The sequence below is a fragment of the Manacus candei genome, unplaced genomic scaffold (assembly GCF_025592945.1).
Source record: "Manacus candei isolate 608988 ecotype Guabito, Panama unplaced genomic scaffold, ASM2559294v1 h1tg000088l, whole genome shotgun sequence".
Taxonomy (NCBI): Eukaryota; Metazoa; Chordata; class Aves; order Passeriformes; family Pipridae; genus Manacus; species Manacus candei.
This window is the reverse complement of record NW_026138136.1, coordinates 7,199,956-7,222,398: the sequence shown is the minus strand read 5'-3', so window position 1 is coordinate 7,222,398 and position 22,443 is coordinate 7,199,956. Positions and strand designations below refer to the sequence as shown.

The window sequence follows — 22,443 nt, the reverse complement described above, 5'->3', positions numbered from 1 at the left end:
GTTATGTAGAAGTAGCATAGCAGAGACTATAGGAAGAGTGAAGATGAACAGGAGGGAGGGAAACTATATGAGTAGCAAAGAGGAGAAAAGAGATCAACAGACTGGGAGAAGGGAAGTATGCAATGATAGAAGGGCCAGAAAACTGTTAATGGAAAAATGAGAACAGGGAGAAGAAAGAGAGATGGCACATTTTGTTATTTAATGAAAAGCTTAATGTGCCAGGTACTCAGAAGAATTTTTAATCTAAATACGGCAACTGAGTCATCTTCTTAACCTGAATTCTCTAAGCGTTCCCTTATGACCAGATGAATGTATGTGTCATCTCATAATGTGATTATAACAGAAGATGCAAGCAAAGCAGGTTTGAACGCAATACCTGTAGCATATAGGGACAGCTCTTAGGAAAGTTGAGAATGGATGGAAAATCAGTGAACCCACCCAAATTTTAAAGTACAGTGCTAGAGAAAGCTGCTTTTTTTGTTTAAAATACTGCTTAAGGATCAGGACACCTCCTCTCCCCCCTTAATTTTCCCCTCTCAAAGAGGGAGAATTGACAGCATAGTCCTTTGGTTTTAGCTACATTTCAGCTCAAGGAGCTAGGCAGATCTTGATCCCGTAATAATTTTTAAGCCATAAAAGATGCTTTACCTACTCACCTTATAGGCAACTGGGTGCAGCACAGACATTATTCAGTCAATTTTTTTGCAGAGAATATATCATAAATTCATGCCAATGAGCAAAAACAACTTAAGACAACATCCAATTACTTCTGTGTTTATTTAACATGATTTTATAAGACACTGTACAATATTACAGCTTCTTGTTCCTCAGTAGTGTTGCATATCTCGTTTATGCTGTAGGGGTGAACTTCATTTCTCCATTTGCTGCCCTCTCCCTGCCCCCATGTGTGACATTGAACTGCATTGCTTTGGCCAAAATTGACCAAAGTCATTTCTGTAATAGAGTCCAAAATGGCACTCTCAGATTTACAGTGAGACTGTTTCTAAAAATACTTTTAGATAACTTGATGGAAAAAATGTTATAAAAACTGAAATTTAAAATTTTGAAAAACTATATGTTTCATACAGGTTTCCTTACTCTAAGGCATACAGGCTCCATTGTTTGCTTTTCATGCAAGAAATACTGCATGAAGTATAGACACAGATTAGCTCAAATAATTTTATTCATCAGCTATGTGTGGAAACACAGGATACTGAGAGAGCCATCAGTAAGCTAAGAGATTATTTAAAGTGATACTGCCAAATTCTCAAGTGCCACTTCAGTATGTTAGTGGATTAGTGTTTAATCATTACTTTAAAATGTGTTGCAGACTCCAAAGTGGTCTGCTTTACAAGGGAGAATTTTGAAAAATTAAAAATGTGAAGGCTAGATAAGAAACGCTGCCTAGATCCTGTACAGGTTGTAGGACAATTCAGAATCTGAAATCAGAGCTGGCTTCCTCCTATCTGTGACCAATGAGGTTTGTGTGCCTGTGTGATATAACAATATGTAGTGAACTATAACATCCAGGAAACTAAAGTAACAAATTAATGACTATTGTGATTTTGAAGCACATTGATCTTTCTCCCTGTCCAAGGTGATGACGGCAATGTGTGTGTCAGGAAAAGCTATTTTCAGTGTAACATTTACTGGGAAAAAGCAATGCTAGGGGACGTTAAAATCCAAGCAAAGTCTTCAGGTTTTGCAATATTAAAATACAGATGATGAATCACAGTCCATGTAGATAAACCACTTACCTTCGCAGTGCTGATGTGGAATGGGAGCAAACGCTCCCCACTCAAATATCCTGTTGGATGCCTGTATACAATCCGACAGGCAGTAATCAGGGGAAAGCACTGCTGAAATTAATTCCTGTAATACTGAGGGTTTTAATGAAAATCCTGATGACAAATTATCTTAGTTGTTCTCTTCAGCATTTTATCCCTTGTATCCTAGGTTAATTACATGGCATTTTAATAGAAGCTTTTTGAGCATACTATACATGTCGGAGAAAAAGTAAAATGCTGTCACTTTCTGGAACATGCCTTAACTCTCACAAATGTATATGAATTTAATTTTGATAGTGTTTTACCTTTCAGGTTCATCGTTTATATTTTTACCTGTCAAACACTCATTCAGCTTCTCTTAGCATAACAGGTGGGAGTAAAAAAACCAGTATTCTCTCTCTTGCTTGTCTTTTGTGAATAAATTGAAAGAAGCAGTAATTGCACATCTCACAACCTCATGATTTAGGACTAAAAAACATGATTACAGAATGTTTAAATTAGACACTGCTGTGAGTTGCAACAGAGGCAAGACAAGGTTGCTGAAAAGTGAAACAGATGTTCACAGGTAGCAAGAAAATTTGTGAGATGCTGAGCTGGGAGGGGTTCTTTGTAATCTCTCTTAATTTTATTTTCCAGCCATATTGTCAGACTTAGTCATGGATCATTATTTACAAATTAGTATTTGAAATTACAAATAATCTAAATTATTTATAGTCAATAAGCATTAAGCATCGCTATTCCATTATTTTTCATTTCAACTCAGTGAATGAACAAAATTTAGTGACTATGGTTCCTTGTAAATGTTCAGCTGTATCTAACTTTGATAAATAAAAAAGTTTCATTTAATTTTGTTTTTAGATTTTAAGTAAACTTGATTTTTTGAGAATTTTTTGTCTGAAATGAACAAGTACTTTGAGCAAAATTGGAAAGTTTTCAGAATGATAACAACAAATGAAAATAGAGGGTTCAATAGCTCATTCTGGGAACTGTTTGGCAGGTTCCCATGAGAAACTGCCCTGAAGGGAAAGGGGAGGGGAAAGGGACCTGGAGAGGATGCTGGTCTCTGAGGACAACCTTCCCAGACCTGGGCTTAGCCCAGCCCACAGCCGAGGCAGTCACACAGGCACAAAAGACAGGAAGGAAGCTCCAGCCTGGTCTCCTGTGAGAAAAGGCAGAGAAGGCAAAGGAGGGCTACTCAGGAGCAGTCCAGAATTGTGTGGTCATGTAAGCAAGGAATTAGGAAAGTCAGAGCTCAGCTAGATTTCAAATTGGTGAGGAATGGGAACAGCAGTAAGAACTTCTGGAAGTAGAATCAAAAGGAGGTCTAAGGAAGATGTGAGGCTGTGAAAAAAGGCAGCAAATTTGGTAATGAAGCACACAGAAGAGGCTGAGCAATTCAGCATCTTCTTCTCTTTGGTCTTTTCTGGCAAGTTCTGTCCTCACATCTCCCAAGCAGAATTTGGGAAAATTGAGTTAGTGACCAAATAAGCAAACTGTGCGTACACAAGTCCATGGGACAAGAGAGGATGTATCTGAGGATGTGCAGAGAGCTGGCTAACATCACTGCAAGGACTGCTTTGCATCTTCTTCAAAAGGCCCCTAGGAATCAGGGGAGATTCCTGAAGGCTGGGAACAGGCAAGTGTTACATGCATGTGAGCAGGAAGGCAGACCTGGGAAACTATTTGCTGATAAAGCTGCCTCCAGTTTCCACAAGGATTTTGGAGAAAACCCTTCTGAAAACCATGTCCAGTCACTTGGAGGACAAGAAGGCAATTGGGAATAGCATGGATTCACAAACAGCAAATTGTGGCTGAACAGTCTGAGTGCTTGCTGTGAGGAGATGGCTGGTATGGTGGATGAAGGAAGAGCCCTGGTTAATTACCTTGGCTTCTGCAAGGCCTGTTACAAGGTATGCCTGCAGCAAAATTGGTGAGACACGGACTTGAGAAGTGGACTACAAGGTGAATGCACCCCTGGCCATATCAGGAGGCTCAAAGAGTTGTGATCAACTGTATGAACTGCAACTGATGACTGGTTTCTAGTAACATCTATCAGGAGTCAACACCAGTGCTGACAATCATTCATACCTTCACTGGAAACAAAATACATCCTCAACAACTTCACAGATGATACCTGATTAGGGGAACAATTAATATACCAGAGTGCAGAGCTGCCATTCCAAGCACTCTTAACAAACTGGAGAATTAATCTGGAAGAAACTTTTCAAAGTTAAGCACAGGCAAATGCAAATTCCTGACCATTCAGCAGGCCAGGCTGGGCACCAACTGGTTCCAGAGCAGCATTGCATAAAACATCCAGGGTGTCCCAGCAGACAACAAAAACTCCAAGGTGAGTCAGCAGCGCATCCTGAAGGTCAACACCATCCTGGGCTGCACTAGCAAGAGTGTAGCCAGCAGGCTGAGAAAAGTGATTCTTGCCTGTCCCCTGCTTGGCACTAGTGAGACCCTACCTGGAGGACTGTGTCTTGTTTCGGATTGCCCTGTACAAGATGGACATTGACATACTGGAGCACCAGGTACCTGGAGCACAGGATATACATGGAGAAGCTGACAGAAATGAAAGGTGAGAATAAGGGGGATAATCTAATTGTTTTAAATTTAAATTGTTTTAAACTACCTATTGGCAATGTACAGATAAGATGAAGTCAGACTCTTCTAGGCAGGGCACTGAAATACCACAAGAGGCAGCAGTCACAAGTAGCAACAGGAAATTTTGTCTAAGTATCAGAAAAATCTTTCCTGCCTTGGGGGGAGTGTGTGTGTCAAATATTGGCACAGGTACTCACAGAGTCTGTGACACCTGTAGTCTTGGAGATAGGACAAAGTTGTTTGTGCAAGCCCCTGAGCAAACCCTGAACTCAGATGTAACCTCAAAACTGATCTTGTTTGAGTGGGCCCAGATGACCCCCAAAGACATCTTCCAACCTGATAATTGCAACAGAATTTCATTTTGCTTACCTAAATGGCTGCTTTAACAATTTTAACAATATTCCTGGGACACTCTGTATTTTGAAGAAAAAGAACAGTGAAAATGCAGATCATTATTATTACCAAAATGTATCTCATTGCTGCTAGGAAATATTGTAGGAATGGTCATGTATACCAGCATGCCGTAATAGATTGTGGGATTTTATTAAATGAACAAAAAAAAATCAGTGAAGCATATTTAATCCACACAGTTCTGTAGACCTTGTAAACAAGTACAGTGTAAAATTAGGTCAATTTGGGTGATTTACTAGCTTGGAAAAATCCAACAAATATATTTTAATATTTTTCTGTATTGCTTCTTTCCTCTGCTTGAAATGGAAACCACTTTCTTTGCCAGTTTTCCCAATCTTTGCAAGACTTTATGCTTCCTCTTATGGTCCCAAAACTCCTCCAAGGAAAACCTACACAACTGAATGAAATAAATGCCTAGCTTTGGTGACCGACAGAGTGGTGATCATCACTTCTGAATGTACCAGGCTAATATCCAGGCTCAGAGTGGACTTAGGCTTGGGTACAGATGGTGTAGAACACTCAGCATGAGATGAGAAGCCTTCTGCCCCACCTTTGCTGCCCTGACACATGTTGTTAGTGGTTGGTTGGGCAACCCTGTGCCTCCTTGATGAACTGTATGGGTCTTCTGCTCAGAGTACAGCTCTCCTGAGGGCAAAAGCAGGAAAATGGCTCTGCTGGGTGTAACCACTAGACCTGGTGTATTTTTCTAAACATATATGATTATATATATTTCAAGAGCATAAGATGGCAGCTTTAGGGGGATGCATTTCCCAGTACTTGTCTCAGCCTTTCCTGGTCTGAAGTTTAGGTTCTTGGCTAGAAATTATACCTTTGTTTCTAATAAATATTGGGGAGGGGGAGCAGGATACCCCGTGAATTTGTTTCATTGCTTTTTGAGAGCCTATTCAGGCTTTTAACATCTGCAATATCTTCTAATGCTTTACTCTTTAACTTAATTATTCAGTCAGTGAAAAAGTGTATTTCCTTTTATAGGCTTTAGTCCAATATGCTAACATTTCATTTGCTGCTCTTTCCTTCTTGTATAGAGGTGAATAGTCTGTACTGTTGTACCTTTCTCGGTGTGACACATGATGGCATGTGACACAATTTGGGCATGTTTTTCTGAACTATCTGTTTTCCAGACTGAGTTATCCCAACCTGCTTATTGATTCTCACACAAATACTGTCCCTCACCATTAATTACTATCTATGCATCCTTGTCTATATGTTTTCTACTTCAGGTGAGTCCCTTGGGGCTTAGAAGATAAGGTTCATTTTCTTTGTGATCATAAAATCTCTCTCCCATTTCATTTTCCTAATAATTCATAATAATCCTTTTGCTTTAGGCTGATGGTTTCATAGAATGGTACACGGTTTCTCCAGTTGCTGTAGCCATAATTCAGGGTTGTAACAGCTCACTTAAAGCTCATCACTGAGTATGTATAGTTAGGACTCTTTGGTTTTTTTTATTCCAGTTTCAACATTTATCAGCATTACTTTTCCTCCACGGTTTTATCACGCACTGAGATTATTCTGCAATTTTTCAGTCACCTTTGGCTTTAACTACCCTAAATAATCTAGTGTGATTCTCTGTCACCTCACTATTCAGCCTTATCCAAATTTCCGATGGCTATGTTGAACAGTGCATTTCCCTACACTGATCTACTAGAAATCTCTCTGCATTGTGAAGAGTGACCATTTAATTTTCTGCTATGTATTTCCTATTGTCTAACCAGTTTTAAGGGGCTTGTGCCCTGTAAAGAAAGGTTCTGGCCTGGAAACCTCCGAAGTCTGTTCCATAGTGAACACCTCTGTAAAGAATTCTTTTAACTTTGCTGAGGTAGAGTCTGATCCTGTTTGGGTTCCCCTTTCATACTCCAGTTACTTATCAGCCCTAAAGACTTTCTAGCAGAATTCCTGTTTCTGATGTGCTTAAAATCATTTTATATTGGTTTTATGCCTTTGGAAAATTGCTCTTCAAAATCTTTTTTTGGCTGGACTTATTAAATTTACCTTGCCAGAGTTGATATTCTTTTCTATTTTTCTAGTTGGGGAACAACTTTCAGAACAACTTCTAATAATCACCATTACTGTGCTGTGTATTGAAATGGTGTAGAAAAAAAGAGAACTCTTGGGAGTTTCTCTTTCTACATTCCTTACCTTTTCCCCAAAAATGACTTGACATTAACTGAAAGAGGGTACATTTAGATTAAATATTAGGAAAAAATCCTCTACTGTCAGGGTGGTGAGGCAGTGGAACAGGTTGCCCAGAGCAGTTGTGGATGCCCCATCACTGGAAGTGTTTAAGGACAGGTTGAATGGAGCAACCTGGTCTAGTGAAAGATGACCCTGCCCAAAGCAGGGGAGTTGGAACTATGTGATTATTAAGGTTGCTTCCAAGTCAGACTGTTCTATAATTCTATGGAGTTAAAGTTATAAAATACTTTTTTTTTCTGAATTGCTTTCTCTCTCTTTAGTGCCTCTTCAGAAAAGGTACTCAAAACATGAAGGAAATGCTCATAAAATTCAAACCAGGGGTGAAAAATCATAGAGAAAACATTTGCAAAAATGAATAGAGAAAGGAAGGGTTGGTGTGAACATCCCTACATGGATAAGAGAGAAGGAGTAGAACAAAGAAAGAATGGGTTGGGAAAACTTACACAGACAAATGAAAAAGTGATTATACCAAAATAATCACCTCTGCAATACTGAGATTTCATTTCATCTTGCAGTACAGTTCAGTTGAGATAGTCCTAGAAATATTCTGAAATTATGAAATAGTGTGTTTTCTAAAAATTATACCCAGATATAGGCAGAGGTGTATATATATATATACATATGCATATACATATACATATATATATATATATATGCACGTGTGTGTGCATGTCCTGCCTCAAAAGTGAGGAAGACTGAGACACCAAAGCTTCCACATGCTTTGATGGGATTTGAATAGCAAGCAGATTCCCCCAGACTAGAGGCAAATTTCATCCTTGAGCAGCTGCCCAGATTTCATCAACAGATTCCAAATAGCAGGCTCCATCTCCTGTAAAGACCCAGGTGTATACAGATGTGATTCCTGGGTATATCCTGGCAGTGGCCAAGCACTGCACACTGAAGCAGCAAAGTATGTTACCAGATCATGTCAGTGCCTTTGTAGGATTGAGTCCCGCAAGCTTTTGCTCATGAACCACTCCAGGAGAGTTGCTGATTTCTCCCCGAGCTTGCTGCTCTGCACAAAAATGTTGGGTCTGTTTAGAGTCATAACAAGGTAAGGCTTTCCGGAAATGTATTGCGAACTTCAACATTTCTCCAGATTTGCAAGGAGAAGATATCTTACCTCTTGGAATTGAGCAATTATCAAACTTTTCAAATGCACTTAACACCCTTGAAAATGAAGTAAATACAAAAATTACTGCCACTATACATATAAATAATGTATCTATTCTTACTCTAGGAGTTCTATTGTATTCTGAATTCTTTCTTGAAAGGCCAAGTTGCAGTATCATTTTTTAACTAGGCTTAACAATGAGACTTTTAATTTACTTTTCTGAGGGCAAAAGATTAAAATCAAGGTAAATTACAGCACTGGTTGGTTCTGATTTGCACTTCTTGAGAATCCACTGCAGAGGACAAGGGAATAAGCAGATGGAAACCATCAGCACCTGGGCTGCGATCAGCCCATAAACCACATTTTGTGCATGCAACAGCTTTGATTTTTTTTCCCAGTTGGGTCCAAGATGTAAAATTTAACCCGTAAAGCCTCATGGGGTTTGAGCTGTAGCAAACTCGAAGCAAGATTAGCAACTTTTTGCACTGAGCACTGAAGAAATGCTTATTTCAGGCAGATACCCTGAAGCTTTCATTACCTCTGAGGTGTTTTACACGTCACTAAAGGTCTACATGTATTCTGAATAAAAGCCCTCTGATCAGTCACTCTTCCTAATGTCAAAGAATGCTTGTTGGTGTAAGGCTCTCCTTCACCTCTGTAAAGGGAGAAAATTCCTTCAGGAGGCGAAGCAAGATGGTTCACAGCTTCAGGATGGTTCACAAAGGAAAGGCTCAGAGTAATAAGAAAGAAGATACAAAGATGTGACTAAGTTTGGCAATACCTACCTATTTTCAATCTAGAGAGCCTGTCAATACAGGAGGAATAAGAAGAATGCAACAGTGTAGAAAAGAAGTACTGAGAGAAACCTCATCACAGTTATATGACACAGAGAAGTGACTGAAGCAGGAAGAAGACACAACACAGTACAAAGCAAAACAAGGCGACAGAAAATAAAAAAAGAAAATGAAAAAACAAATGTTCAAGAGACAAATTTAACTTTTTTGGGAAAAAAAGCTCAGTGGAAAATGTACACATAAAATGGCACATAGATAAACCATTTTTCTCCCACAAAGCTGTAATGCTCCAGAATCTAAATGGACTGTACTAATAGCAGCTCTGTGAGGTAGGATAAGGTTATTATTTTATGTTCTTGGAACTAAGGCGCTGAAAGAAAAAGTGAATTTCAAGAGGGCACAGTGAAAATCTGCAGGTGGAGAAGGGGGTCTGAATTTGGTGAGCATCACTGAAGCATTTCTCCCTCTGTAAAGTTTTATATGGTAAAAAATAAAATGGAATTAAGTGCGATAGGGAGTTGGATATAAAATGTCATTATGGTATAGCAAGGTATGATTTTATGTTGAACAAAATTATTGTTCTCGATTTTTTTCCTGTTGTTGCTACATAGTGGCCAACAATAGTATAATCTGTCAGAAAAGTTGTAGCTAATAGGCTTTAATAATTCCAGCTTGAAACACTAATATTTACTGAAATTTGAGTGTTATCTACCAATATTGATGCAACACATGTTCTGATGGTCCTGTAAAACGAACAACTGCCAATATATATTTCAAAGGTGTTCCTGATTTTAAATCTATAATTTACTCTACAGCTCTTCAGTAGTTTCCTGATCAAACTTGTCAACTTCCTCCCTAACACAGTGATAACTCTTATTTTGCATCAGCATATTGAAATATCTCACGGTAGCCTTTTACATTAAGAATTTCACTGCAATCAAACCCTTTCATAAGGAACTTGAAGAGCACAATATGGACAGCATAATCATTAGAGATGAACTATTTGTTTTTTGAGACTGATTTTTTACTGATGACCCTTGAGACGAAATTAAGACTGACACAAGGTGGATTTCGTGTGCTCAAGGTCAAGGCCCCTGACTCTCAGAAGCATTATGACACCAGTGAATTTAGCTTTTGTTGAATCTTCTGAGAATGCAGAAGAAGCCAAGTTAAATTGAGTCTTCAGCTTCCAGCAGCAAACTGAGCTGGCTGTGAGCACAGGCAAAGCAGAAATTGTCTAAGGTAGCAGGCTCCTGGAAAGACAAAGTGCACATCCCCTAACATCTGCACCCCCTAATTTTGTCCTTATTAGGACAGGGAAAAACAGGTTGTCTGAAACTGCTGCTGTCCCTAAAGCAGGAGTGGAAACTATTGGTAGAATGCCCAGTGCCAGCAGCTGTGATAGCTGACTAGCATCAGTCCCTGGAGGCAGCCAGATTAGCAGTATGGATCCTCTAGATCTCTCTATTGCAATTCCTTGCTTTTCTGTGGCAGGCAGGGGTGGCCCTGTCCCATCTGTTATTTTAGGAGGACTGACTGTCAGTTGTGTCTGAGCTGTTGAATAGTCTTGTGCTGGTTCTAGAATAAAAGGCATGCAAAATGTTTACAGTCTTAAATGAGGAATAATCATGGCATTACTTATATTTAGAAATTCAGGGAGCGTCCTTGGTCTCAATGTCATATGTACCATGCTACCCATTCCAAAATGCAGATGACATTATCAGTTTTATTCTCCACTCTTGGCTTTGCCAGTTTCTCCTTTTTCTACCCCAGGTTCTTTGTGAAATGAATAGTTTAATGTTAAAAACACTTTGTATTCAGAACGGATGGATGGACGGTCTGCCATCACTGCGTGCATTTGAGATTTGAACCACAAAGGTGTTTCAGTTTTGACTTTCCAACTTGCTTGTGTTTTGGAGATTTTTGTTTGGTAATTTCTACAGCTCCTACCACTGGAATTTCCAGACATTACCAGTAGCCAAATTCAGAGACTGGAAGTGGAACTTCCGAAGTCTCTTCCACAACTGTCTGACTGATTTTTGTGCCCTGGAGCTTTGTTCCTTCAGACTGGCAAACCTCAGACTTCAAGAGACAGAACACAACCATTCCTTTAGATTTGTGAATTGTTCTCTTGATCCATTCTGTGCTTGTGCTATTCCCTCATGTTTTTCAAAGTGGCAGAATTTTTGAAAGTAATTGCTTCTCTGGTTTTACAAACCAAGACAACTTTTTGTTTAATTAATTTATTTATTTTTTACAATTGTTCATGTGTCACAATGAACATATCACATATTATACCCCTCCTTTTTGTCATCTGTATTAGGTCATCAAGAGCTGTATTGTGAGGCTCATGAGGACCAGATTTCTCACTCCTTATTTCATACCCCTTATGGCTGCTTCCTCTTTGGTATAACACCAAAGGAACTTCCTGTGAGTTTTGCTCAGACTTGGTCTAGGGCTGCACTCTAGCAAGTTCACAGGCTTCCTTGCTCTTCCTATTTCTGGCATAATTCTGTTTTTTTCTCAGATGCAAGTTATTTTTCCAAGAGTAAGCAAGCTCTGACGTTTGTATGCAAACATCCTTGCCCTTCTCAGTGAAAACCCTTTGGGCATTGTGGCTGGATGCTTACTTCAGCTTTTGGGTTGGACAGTGGCTCCCGTTATTTCAGTTGTCATTATTGTCAAGGAGCTTGACTGGGTTTTATATTACTCCTCAGTGAAGACTGGATGGTTGCTTCCAGTCTTTGATAAAATATTGGGAAAATACAAGAGAGCACTCAAAAAAAAAATCACTTCTTTGAGAAGAAGAAAATGCTGGGTGATTTTAAATTATTTTTAGCTCTGTGATTAGTAGAGTATAAATGTTATTTAGACTTTATACAAAACCCACAGTATTCTCTTCTTTGTGTCAGACAACGAGCAACTCCTTTTACACCCACTGGTAAACTTAGTCACAGTTTTGTAAACCTTCACAAGCAAACTTCCCAAGGGCAGTTTTGATAAACTGGCACACTCCCCATGCCAGTGAAAAATTACCTACTGCCTTCCTGTAACAACCAAACACAGTCAGAGCCTGAAAACCCAAGGCTCACCCAGAACTGTGGAGTGTTGCTTTGCCAGCTGCTTTATGTAGGAGAAGAACTAGTTCATGCCTGTTACAGATAATCCTCTCACTGCTAGTAAAGTCATCCCAAGCCAGTGACCCTTTGAAAATAGGAAGGAAAGACTTGCCATCTCTAGGCTTCTATGACCCTGCTGGAGAAGGCATTCATGTCTCAAGACAACCTGTGCACCCTTCTTTGATTTCTGCTCACAACCTACTGGTTTCGCTGTGTTTCATCTTGTCTTTCCACTGCACCAGAATAGCTGGGTGGTGAAATACTGCAAAATTATGTTAAGCAAGACTTAAGGGCAGACATCCAAGTGCAATATTGGGAGCAAAAGGGTATAAATAAAACAATGACAAATTCACTTCCAGCCTATACTTAACCATGGCTCCTCTTTCAAGTATCCCATGAGGGATTTCTTTTGCACTGCTCTGCAGTGAGAGCAGAAGATGGTGGATTTGTAGTCAGACTTCTTCCCAGGTGGTGAGCTCACTTCTGCATGGCTTGCATTTCTAAATGCCTTGTATTCCTTTGGGGCTGTGCTTTTGGATGCACATGCAAATACTGATCATGTCCTGTCTTGAGAGGGACACTACAGATACTTAAATGGTTATTTCCATGATTGTTAGCAAAATCCTGATGATTTTGCCTCCTGAGGTCAGAAGTATTGTGTACCAAGAGTATATTCTTCCTTTGTCCTCCAGCAGTCTGCTGACTAGCTGCCCCTGCTCATAGGATCCTTTTCATCTCATCATGCTCCACAGAGATAATTTATACAATCATAATGTCTCTATTATGAGATATCAGTTATGCATGTGTTCAGCAAGGTTCGTGATCACTGGTACCTTAGTGACATTCTGTAGACATCACACTTTAATGACATAGATATCAGATGTCGTCAAATTCATATGGTAGGAGTATTAATGCAACTCGTACCTAATGTTTCAGATACAGTGTCTTTTTTGAAGATCAGCTCCTCTCTGTTTTGCTGTGTGTCTAGGTACAAAGTGCATTTTCTTCTGATATAACTGCACTAGAATTCCAGGCAAAGGATGTCACTTTTATAGAGCTATACCATAATTCCATTAAAAAAAAAAAATCCTGGTTTTATCTTATCTTGGATGTACAGTGCTCCTGGTTCCTTGTAGATACAGTCTCCCTTGATACAGAAACCCAGACACTGATTTTCAAGATAGAGTTCATTTTGGTCTTTATTAAGGCAATAGACCTTGGTTTTGGCTGCCTTCAGAGAACAGAATTTCAGTCAAGCAGAGCTGATGTTGTAATCTTCGATGATGATGGCATTCGTGATTGTCCAGTGAGCCTTCCAAGGGATCAGCCTACATCTCTGGGTTTGGACTCAATTATTATCATTCTGACAAAATTAGTGGTGGTGTGGAAGGAGAACATGACTATAGCTGGATTTAGATATTTAGATATTTAGATATTTCCCAGACATAAGATGTTTTATTATTTGCATCATGTTATACTTTTTCTGCTTTTTTAAAATTTTCAAAGTCAGTGGAGTAAAAGGTCTGATTTTTTTTCAAAATGGTGTATGAGGTCAGCTGTGCAGAGGTATTTATCTCTTCACAGTATTTTTAGGAAAAGAGGCAAATGTGTTGATTTTTTAAATTATGCTGAAAGAGACATCACATTGAGATTTTAACTTTAGAAAAAACTGGCTATGAATGAAAGGCTTCTCTTACCTTCATTAATTCATTTTAAAAAATAGCCTGGTGTTTTTGTTCTTTTTTTTTTCTTGAAATGATACTTTGTCTTCATCCATATAAGATAGCCGTAAACTCACCAAAATTATGCATTTAATTGAACTATGTGATTCAAATACCATATATGTGGGGTTTTATCCCTTTTCTTCCTCCCACTAATGAGGGAAAGAATTCTATGTTTATGGGATTATACCATGAGGCTCATGAGTTCTATGTGAAGCTCAAATAATTGGCATTGACAGTCTTATCAAACAAGAATAGAATTAGGATGGTATTGTAAATGCAACATAGAAAAATGGGACAGAAAGCAAAAAAAAAGGAGTAGGGTTTTTCCACTACTAGTGTTTTTGTACTTGGTGGCCACAAAAGCGTCTTTTTGAGATGTATTGCTTGTTGTGGTGGACTGACCAAAGCAAGGAGAGAGCAACGATCAACAGCTTTCTCAGGCTTTCCAGCTACAGATACTTGCTGATGAACGGGGCTCCTAATCACTCGATAGAGCTTTATGCTTTATGCCTCACTTCGTACAGCTTCCTGTTACAATCTCTGGTTTATTCAACAAATTATCTAACAAATTTCATTGTGCTTACATTTTTTTTTGAGAACTAAATTTTTAGTGTTTATCTATTCAAATGTTAGTTCCTGTAACTCTTGATTTGGAGTCACTTGAACATGGGCTATTCTTGATTCAAAGATTAGACCTTATTTCCAAATCTTGGATAGCTTTTTGATTTTTTTTTCTCCCTCTTTTTTTTTTTTTTTTAATGTGGTGCGTGGTGCTACTGTATTTGCATAGCGTGATCCAGAAGAATTGAACCACATGCTTAAGGAAAAGAATGGCATGTGGTTCATGAACCCCATAATTAGTTCCCCTTCCTAGCTCTAAGCAGTAATTAAATCTGTCACTTCTGCTCTGCTGATTCATTTATTTAGCTATTTAATTGCTCAGCTCAATACGTCTTTATCTCTGGAACTGCAACATTTTATTCAGGCAAAGGAATAGCATAAGCCATTATTATTTTTTGTCCAACGGCAGGGACATGTAAAAGAAAAGAACACTAATACTAGATGATTTGGTGGTGTTGTCAGTTTTCTCTTACCAAATAAAACAGTATTTAAGGAAAAACTTCAACCAGTGCTTGAGAATAGCTTTTCAAATACAGGCTTGCTTCTCCCAGAAATTATGTCAAATTCAAGGACCCTATGTATGTGATCCAGGTTTCCATTTACATAATGGGTTAACTTAAAGCACTTCCAGGTAATACATAATTTTCTATAAAACGAGTAGTCTTAGCCTGATCTGCTGGAATATTTTACAAACAGTTTAAAATTGCAAATATACACTAAATTATTTACAAACTAAACAGTATATTTTCTTTATACATTTTATTTTGGGGACATTGCTCATGGAGATTTCTGTCACCTGTCTCTCAGATTTACCATCAAACACAGCATTTTGACCTGTAAAGCAAATGGCATTTGGAATACTTTCAAGCTTGCAAAGACAGCACTCTGAATGCCTCTCTGTGAGGCATATTTCCATATATGCAATTTCCTTCATGTTACATCCTTAAGTGGCGTTGCAAGATTCCTCCACTATTTCTCTCCATAGGTTGGAAAAGCTGGTGTAGGAAAGCAGCATGCAACACAATGACAGGCAGATCAAGACAGATCAACTCAGACAGGGCCTTTTGGCAAATGAGAAAATATTTTTTATTTTTATAACCCTTTTTTTTCCCCTCTCTGAACTCCGCAATGATAGCTGATCCAGGAAATGAAACATACAAAACTCACCCAAAATTCAGAGACAAGGATATTTTTCTGACACTTCTGGCATCAGTGTCTCAGTTCCATCAATTTATTCATCTGCCTTGCTGGCTAGATTTTTATACTATACACACATTCTTGCATTTCACTCCATTCGTGACTTATTTTGCTGTCTTGTTATTCAGTTACAACTATGCAGCTATTTAAGTCATAGCTCATGTTTTTCCCAGGTAAGCTCATTATTCTAAAAATCTTTTTACTGCTTACCTGGAGGGGGTTTTATTGTTGAGGATTATGTCAGGTTTTTTATCCCTCCAGCGAGGGTTCTGTCCACTCCTTTGCAATGCAAAACATGTCTGTCCTGCTGCTGTGGACATCCAGCTTGGCCCTCCTTGCAGTAAAAGCAGGACCCTGTGTAAAGATCAGTTGGTGGAACTGGCAGGGTTTATTAGTCATATTGCATGCAATACTTTGAAAATTCAGCTGGACATACTGCCATACCTCTGACTGCTCTGCTGGGCTACATGGACCTGCACCATGCCTGTGCCAGAAGGGGGATCTGCTTCCCTCTCCCTCTACCACCCCACACTGTCATCAGGGAGGGCTTTGTCAACCCATGGGCTGGCAGCTTTGGCCTGACAATGCTCAGTCTGTGTTGTTCGTGTTGGTGTTACTGTTTTGCATCTGTGCAGTCAGGGTTACTCAAAGCTCTTTGTTGAAATAAAGAACATTTCTGTCCCTGCTAAATCTAGGAAGTCTAGAAATCTTGCAGACAGTTTTCTTTTTGCAAACCTGTGCATGCAATTTTTGGTTTAGTTTTGCATGAGCTTCACTTAAATATTCTCTCTTTTAAATGTGTTTCTTCAAATTATCTTCTAAAAGTACACTCTTTATTATGTTGAGCACATGCTTAAATTCAGGTAATTAATAAAGCCGCAAAAACCCTCTGTGGACATCCTTTGAGGATAAGGGTGCTTTGAGGATAAGTCTGTATGTGAGTGGGTTTAGTTTGAGAAAGTAGCCTTCACTGCACCAGGACAAACAAGCATGATGAGAGGAGGGCATGGGAATGAAATGGAAAAAATAACATTTATTTGTAGTAGAAGTTTATTGTTGAGTTGGTGGAAACCAAACAGTGGGAATATAGGGTTAATTTCAGGCAGCTTTTATCTCAGTTCTAAAAGAGCATGAGGTTAGTCAATAGGATTAACTACTTTTGCACAGATTTGTACATAAACATTGAGGCACGAGACTAGGAGGGACATCCTAGTGCCCTCCCTTTGCGACGATTACATTCTTGAATGTCTGGGGAGGGAATTAGGTGACAGTGACTATTGGCTTCCCCTCAGATGAACCTAGTTGTTGTCATCCTGCCATCAACAGACTGGAAATTACTATCTGAAAGGTACTTCAGAGTTTACAAGCAGCCTTATGGGCCTGAAACCACTCCCTTCTCCCACTCTGCTCTCCCCATGCTGGAGCCAGTGGCATCCAGCAACTAGCACGGTGCAAACTGAAGGGTTGTGAAGCGGTGCAGAAGCTCAGGGTCTGGGCGCTGCTGGTGGAGGCACTCTGCTTGATCAAGGGTGGTTTTATTTGCTTTGTTTGATTGTTGTTTGTTATTAGGGGTTGTTTGTTTGGTGGTTCTGTTTTTGTTTTGTTAGTTTTCAACTCTAACTCACTGCAGTTAGAAACCTCAGGCTGGAGTTTCTGCTCACTCACAACATGGCATATGTTAGTGTAAAATGTGTCTAAATCAAATTAGATTAAATCCCTCAGTCTTGAAACAAATGCACCTCAGTCTGTACTGTATTCAGTGTATTGACTTACTTATTGGTCTATTTGAAACTTCTTTTTTTATTTTAGATAAGTCATCGCTTGTTCTATTTGTGCGATGCACCATATCTGTGGGGTCAGAAGCTACCTCTGCCCAGCCCTGGTCAGTCTACGTGGTTATATAAGGTGCACAGACTTGGGTACCTATAAATATTAGCGAGCAGCTGTCACAAAGGGACAGTGAGTGAGCTGCTCAGGACTTTGAAAACACAATAGCTTGGCACCCAGAAATACACAACTTTGATAACATATTACAAGGTTACGTGTTGGGGGGAGAGGGTAGGGAGGTACTTTTAATCTTTGTCTCTTTAAAAAAAATATATTTTTCTTCCTTTGTACTTTTGGTATACATCGAATCTTTACAGGTTTTATCACATTAGGATATGACATTCCTGGCCTTGCCAGTGCTTTTGTTTGTGTATTTATAACAGCTTCTGATCATTGTTGAGCAAAGGCGATTGCCCTGCCCTCTGGCCCTTTCTTAAGCAGATTTTGGGCAGAAGCTCCTCTCATGTGGCACTAATTGAAGTGACTGGCGGAGGGGGTGTTGTGAGCACGCTCGGGCTGCTCTGCCAGGGGCTAAGCCAGGGGAGGAAGAGAGGAAAAACGGGAAGAAGAAGGGGGGGGGGGGGGGGGAGGAAGAAGGCAAAGTGGGGGAGGGAAAAAGGAAAAGGGAAAAAAAAAAAAAAAAAAAGCCGGGCTTTGCTTCACTGTGTCAGAGCGGAGGGCTGCCGGCCATCTGTCCGCGCAGGGCGGCACGGAGGGAGCCGGCGGGTGCAGCCCCGCGCAGGGCGGCACGGCGGGAGCGGCGCACCCTCGGCAGGCGGGAGCGGCGTGCGGGCTCCGGGGCTCCGGCGGCGCGGGTCCCGCTCCGCAGGTGGGTGTGCGGCCCCGGGCGCGGGAGGGCGGCGGGAGCTGCCCGCGGGGGTGGGCGCTGGGGCTCCTTTGTTGTAAGGCTGCGGGAGCCGAGCTGCCGCCCCGCCTCGGGGGTGCCTGAGGAGGGGCCGCGTGTGGCCGCTGTGCCGGCCCGGGGCGGGCTGCGGCGGGCGAAGTCGGCGAAAGTCGTTGTGAAAGGTCGGAACCAACAAGTTGCTGTCGAAGCGCTCCGTGCGGAGATGGGGCTGGATCATCGGCCGCGCGACTGAGCCGCGCGGAGAGAGATCCATCAGGGACTGTCAGTCGGGAAGTGTGGGCTTCCCTCGGGTGAGTAACCCCGCCTGAGCCGCAGCTCCAGCGCTCAAAGGCGATAATATCATCCGGAGCCTGCTCCGTATGAGTCCGTTGTCCCGGGCTAATGGTTTCCTGCAAGTTTAACGTGAAATGGGGAAAGGCCAAGGGAGACCGCAGGGGTTGCGGAGGGGATTAGGAAGGCAGAGGCTAATAAGTTTCTGACATGGTGTAAACCAGCATCGCTGTCAAAACCAGCCAAGATGGAATATTGTCCCGCATTTTGGCATTTTCATTGGAAGTTATCACCTTTCATTTAGCTGTTAAAGTTTCTGGGGGCTTTTTTTTGTTGTTTTAAGTTGCTGTGTAAACAGCCTGAGTAAACAACTGTCGCTCTGTGAGTTGTGTAGTGGGGGGAAAGTGAACTTTAAAAGTGTTTCTTAAAGAAAAGTTAGACAATATATGGTAGCTCTGAGTTAACAGTAGTGGTAAGAGAAGTCTGGACACCATACCTCATTATTATGGCTATTAATATTACTATTTTTAAAGATGCAAGAAATTTTGTTACTATGCGCCTAAAACTATGCATCTGCTAGACTGTCCTGTTAGTGGATATGGTTATTTTTTAGTGTACAACTTGTGTTCCTGATAACCCTATTAGTACCACTGGAAAAATAAATAATCAGTTATCACACATTATCTAAACACATTTCAGCAGCTCATGTGTACATTATAGGCAGCAAAATGCAGTCATAACTGGAAATTCTGTTGTGTGTCTATCTTCAAATGTTAAAAGAAAAAAATCTGTTAGGAGTGTGCATACTATCCAGTCTATCTGTAGCTCGTGTTTGTTTCTTTTCTGTATGGTTCTAGGTGTAGAACAATAGTGAAAAATGGAGTCGAACAGCTGGTAATCCATTTGTCCTTTGCTTATCCCTACAAAGATTCCTGGTGCAAAGTTCATGAACTATCACTGAGAATGGTTGAAAGCAGAGTCCAGGAATTGGCCATACTAAAATCCGTCAAGACTTTGTGAAAATAAAATAAACTGAAAAGCTGAGGCTTGCTTCCTCATAAACCTCTCAAGAAATTGTCATCTGTCTAGTATGGGACTCATTGTATTCAAGAAAAGGAAAAACTTGATCGATCAAGTGGTTATTGCTCTGTACTGTCTTAATCTATAATCAGGGGAACAAAAATATTTTTGCTTTCCTTACAATCTGAAATAGCTGGTTTCTTACGAAAGACCTTGCCCCCCTTCTTTCTCTCTCATCTGTGTCCTTGCTGCAAAAACAAGTCCTCAAGAATATAAATATTTGTTTTACTGGTTATGTTCCATATCATTCTTACTTTCCAATTTATGCTGGTTTGAATATTTCCGTAATACTGAAGTCAGTCGCCATTACTTCCTTCAAAGACCCTATTTAAACACATTTGTAGAGTGTGTACAGTATGATAACGTGTAGCACCATGGATATATTAATTTTATTCTTACACGGCTCAATATACGTTACTTCAGAGAAGCTAGGGACATGATGAACACTCCATTAGTGGTATTGGTAAGAAATACATTACCGCAAGTGCACAGTCAGTAAGAAAGCGCTTTTATTTGAAAGCGTTCTCATAACAGACAGTGTACTAATAATCATAACCTGTGCCGCATATCTTCAGTGCTAGATTACATTTGCTTTTGGGTTCTTTGTAAATACAATTTTTATTCAGGATTGCCGCATTTCTAACAGATGCCCAGGCTCCTGTTCCTTTTCAGCCTTTGCAGCCTCTGAATGCTGCAGGAATTTGCTGGGCAAAGGACTGGGTGTCCGTGTGGTAGACATTTTAGGATGCAGCCCTTCTGCTTAGGAGCCAGCCTTGGTATTGTAGGGCATTGAGGTCTGATAATAATGTGAAGTGAAATGTGGTATTAAAAATATAAGTCAAATCCAAAGACTGCTGTGTTGGTTGGATACCCAGGAGCAAGCTGGAGTAGCCTTCTCTAACAGATTACTGAAAATATGGTGAGCGACTTTTGCAAGCCGTGATGGGAAGCGCTCAGTTTTCTGCATGTGAAGCTGCTTGCCACAGAGCCATCACAGGGCAAGAGGCTTTCCTGGACAAAGGGTGAGCATTTGCAGCCCTCATGGTGCTCTGTGCTGGGGGAAGATGGACAGGACATGGGAAAGCACATCTTGAGTTGGCCCTCCTGCTCAGACAGCTGGGAGTCTTGGTCCAAGAATGCTGGGCAGGGACAAATGCAAAGGGACCCTTGCAGTAGGGCAGGGGTGTATCACTGTGGTGGAAAGTTGTGGAGCAGCTTGCAAAGCTAATGGGGGAATGTGACTGCAGTCACAGGTGTGTGTGGCAGATGTGTAAAACAGATATTTGTAGGAGGGAAGGGTTTTGGAGTGTCAGATGCTCTGACCAAACACATGGTGGTCATGGCATGATGTTTCGGGGGAAGAAGAGGGGTCAGAGATCTGGTGGAGCAAGGAGAAAAGGCAGGCTGGTGGCCCCAGGAGCAGCCAGGAGCCAAAGCTTTTAATGCTACCACAGGGAGACTTTGCAGCTGGACAGATAACCCAGTTTGGGTGCTTTGGGAAGAAAGAGTCAGGAGCTGGGGAGTGACTGTGGAGGTTCCTGCTTGTCCTCATGGACCAAGGAGGAAGCATTGGGCAACTGAGCTGAGGAGAGATTAGGTGCAGCCGGAGGTCTGGCAGCCAGGAGGCAGGGGAAGAGTGAATAATCTTTAGCCTTTTCTGTGGCGTATGTGAAATTGGGAAGACATACTTACTGTTTGAAACACAACGTAAGGTTAGTAACCCAAAATGAATTGAAGCTGTTTACTCTCATCATTAGTCTTTCCCAAAGATTTTCAGTTAGTGGGGTCTGCATCTTCTGATGTTTATAAGTGTCATGATTGGAGATTGTACAATGCACAGAAATGTAGTTTCATAGACTTTGCCAGATCGTTTTTCTTTAAAAGAGACCTAGTTGCACTTTTAATAGCAGATGCACTTTGTTGTGTTCACTTGCTAAGCAACAGACTCCCTGTGCTGCCTATGAAGCACAAAAGCAAGGGAGGCTTTGACACACCAAGTAAAGCTTACGTAAAGTTTGTGAGCAGCAACAGAAAGAGTGAGTGATGAATGCCCTGACTTTTGTTCCTTACATTAAAATAGTTTAAGATTGGGTATTTTTCTCTGCTGGCTGCCATCAGCAATAGAAGTATCAACAGGAGAAAAATGGGTCGCTTGGGTTTTAGCATTAAGCAGCAAATCCAGGGCCAATAGGATTTAGCTGGGATGTTAAGGTTTATTCAGTGCATTTAGTTAATGAAGTTGGGGGGAGGAAGAGGAAAAAGTCAGTGTCTGGGCTTGGGGGAGGGGATGAAATAGCCTGCTGCCACCGGGTGCATCCTGCAGTGACTCCTCCTGATTGATAGCTGCTTCACAAGACAAAAAAAGACCTGAGTGAAGGAGGTTTTAATTAAAAAACGCCAGCTCTTTTGGATTAAAATCAAGCAGAAAGTCTTTGTAACAAATATCCACCTAGTCTTGAGGATGTATGTGTTTACCCTGAAGGGTGTAGTGTCCATCGGCTAGGGGAAGGCAAGAAGGAGATGGTAATACGTCCAAGCATCTGTGAAGTGGTTACAGAGCCACAAAGATAGTCAGCAAGCGCAGTTGTATGTTAAAATTTGCCAGACAGGCACAGAAATCAAGTTGAGGCTAACAAACTCCCATTTGACCACTATGCCGGATTTCCAGCAGACAGCCCCATCGTCCCCTATGCACATGGGTGGCCCTTTGCTGTGCTTACCCGTATTCTGAAGCCTTTGTGTCCCCTGCCAAAGGCTGTCATCTTGTGTACACACATGCTGTTCAGCATCTTGACTTGCCTTCTGAG

At 40.8% G+C, this 22,443-nt stretch overlaps 1 protein-coding gene across 24 annotated transcripts in view; it reads left to right on the top strand.

Moving 5' to 3' along the window:
• LOC127482446 (poly(rC)-binding protein 3-like) overlaps positions 1-22,443 on the top strand; it is a 493,280-nt gene that overhangs the window by 334,575 nt on the left and 136,262 nt on the right. Inside the window, exon 1 of one of the 24 annotated variants that reach the window (XM_051812777.1) lies at positions 18,144-18,250. The exons of 22 other annotated variants lie outside the window; for them this stretch is intronic. The gene's annotated coding sequence lies outside the window, so the exon portion shown is untranslated. Of the gene's footprint in view, positions 1-18,143; positions 18,251-18,313; positions 18,577-22,443 lie in introns of those variants that run through there. One more of the 24 variants, XM_051812776.1, reaches the window with a different exon arrangement.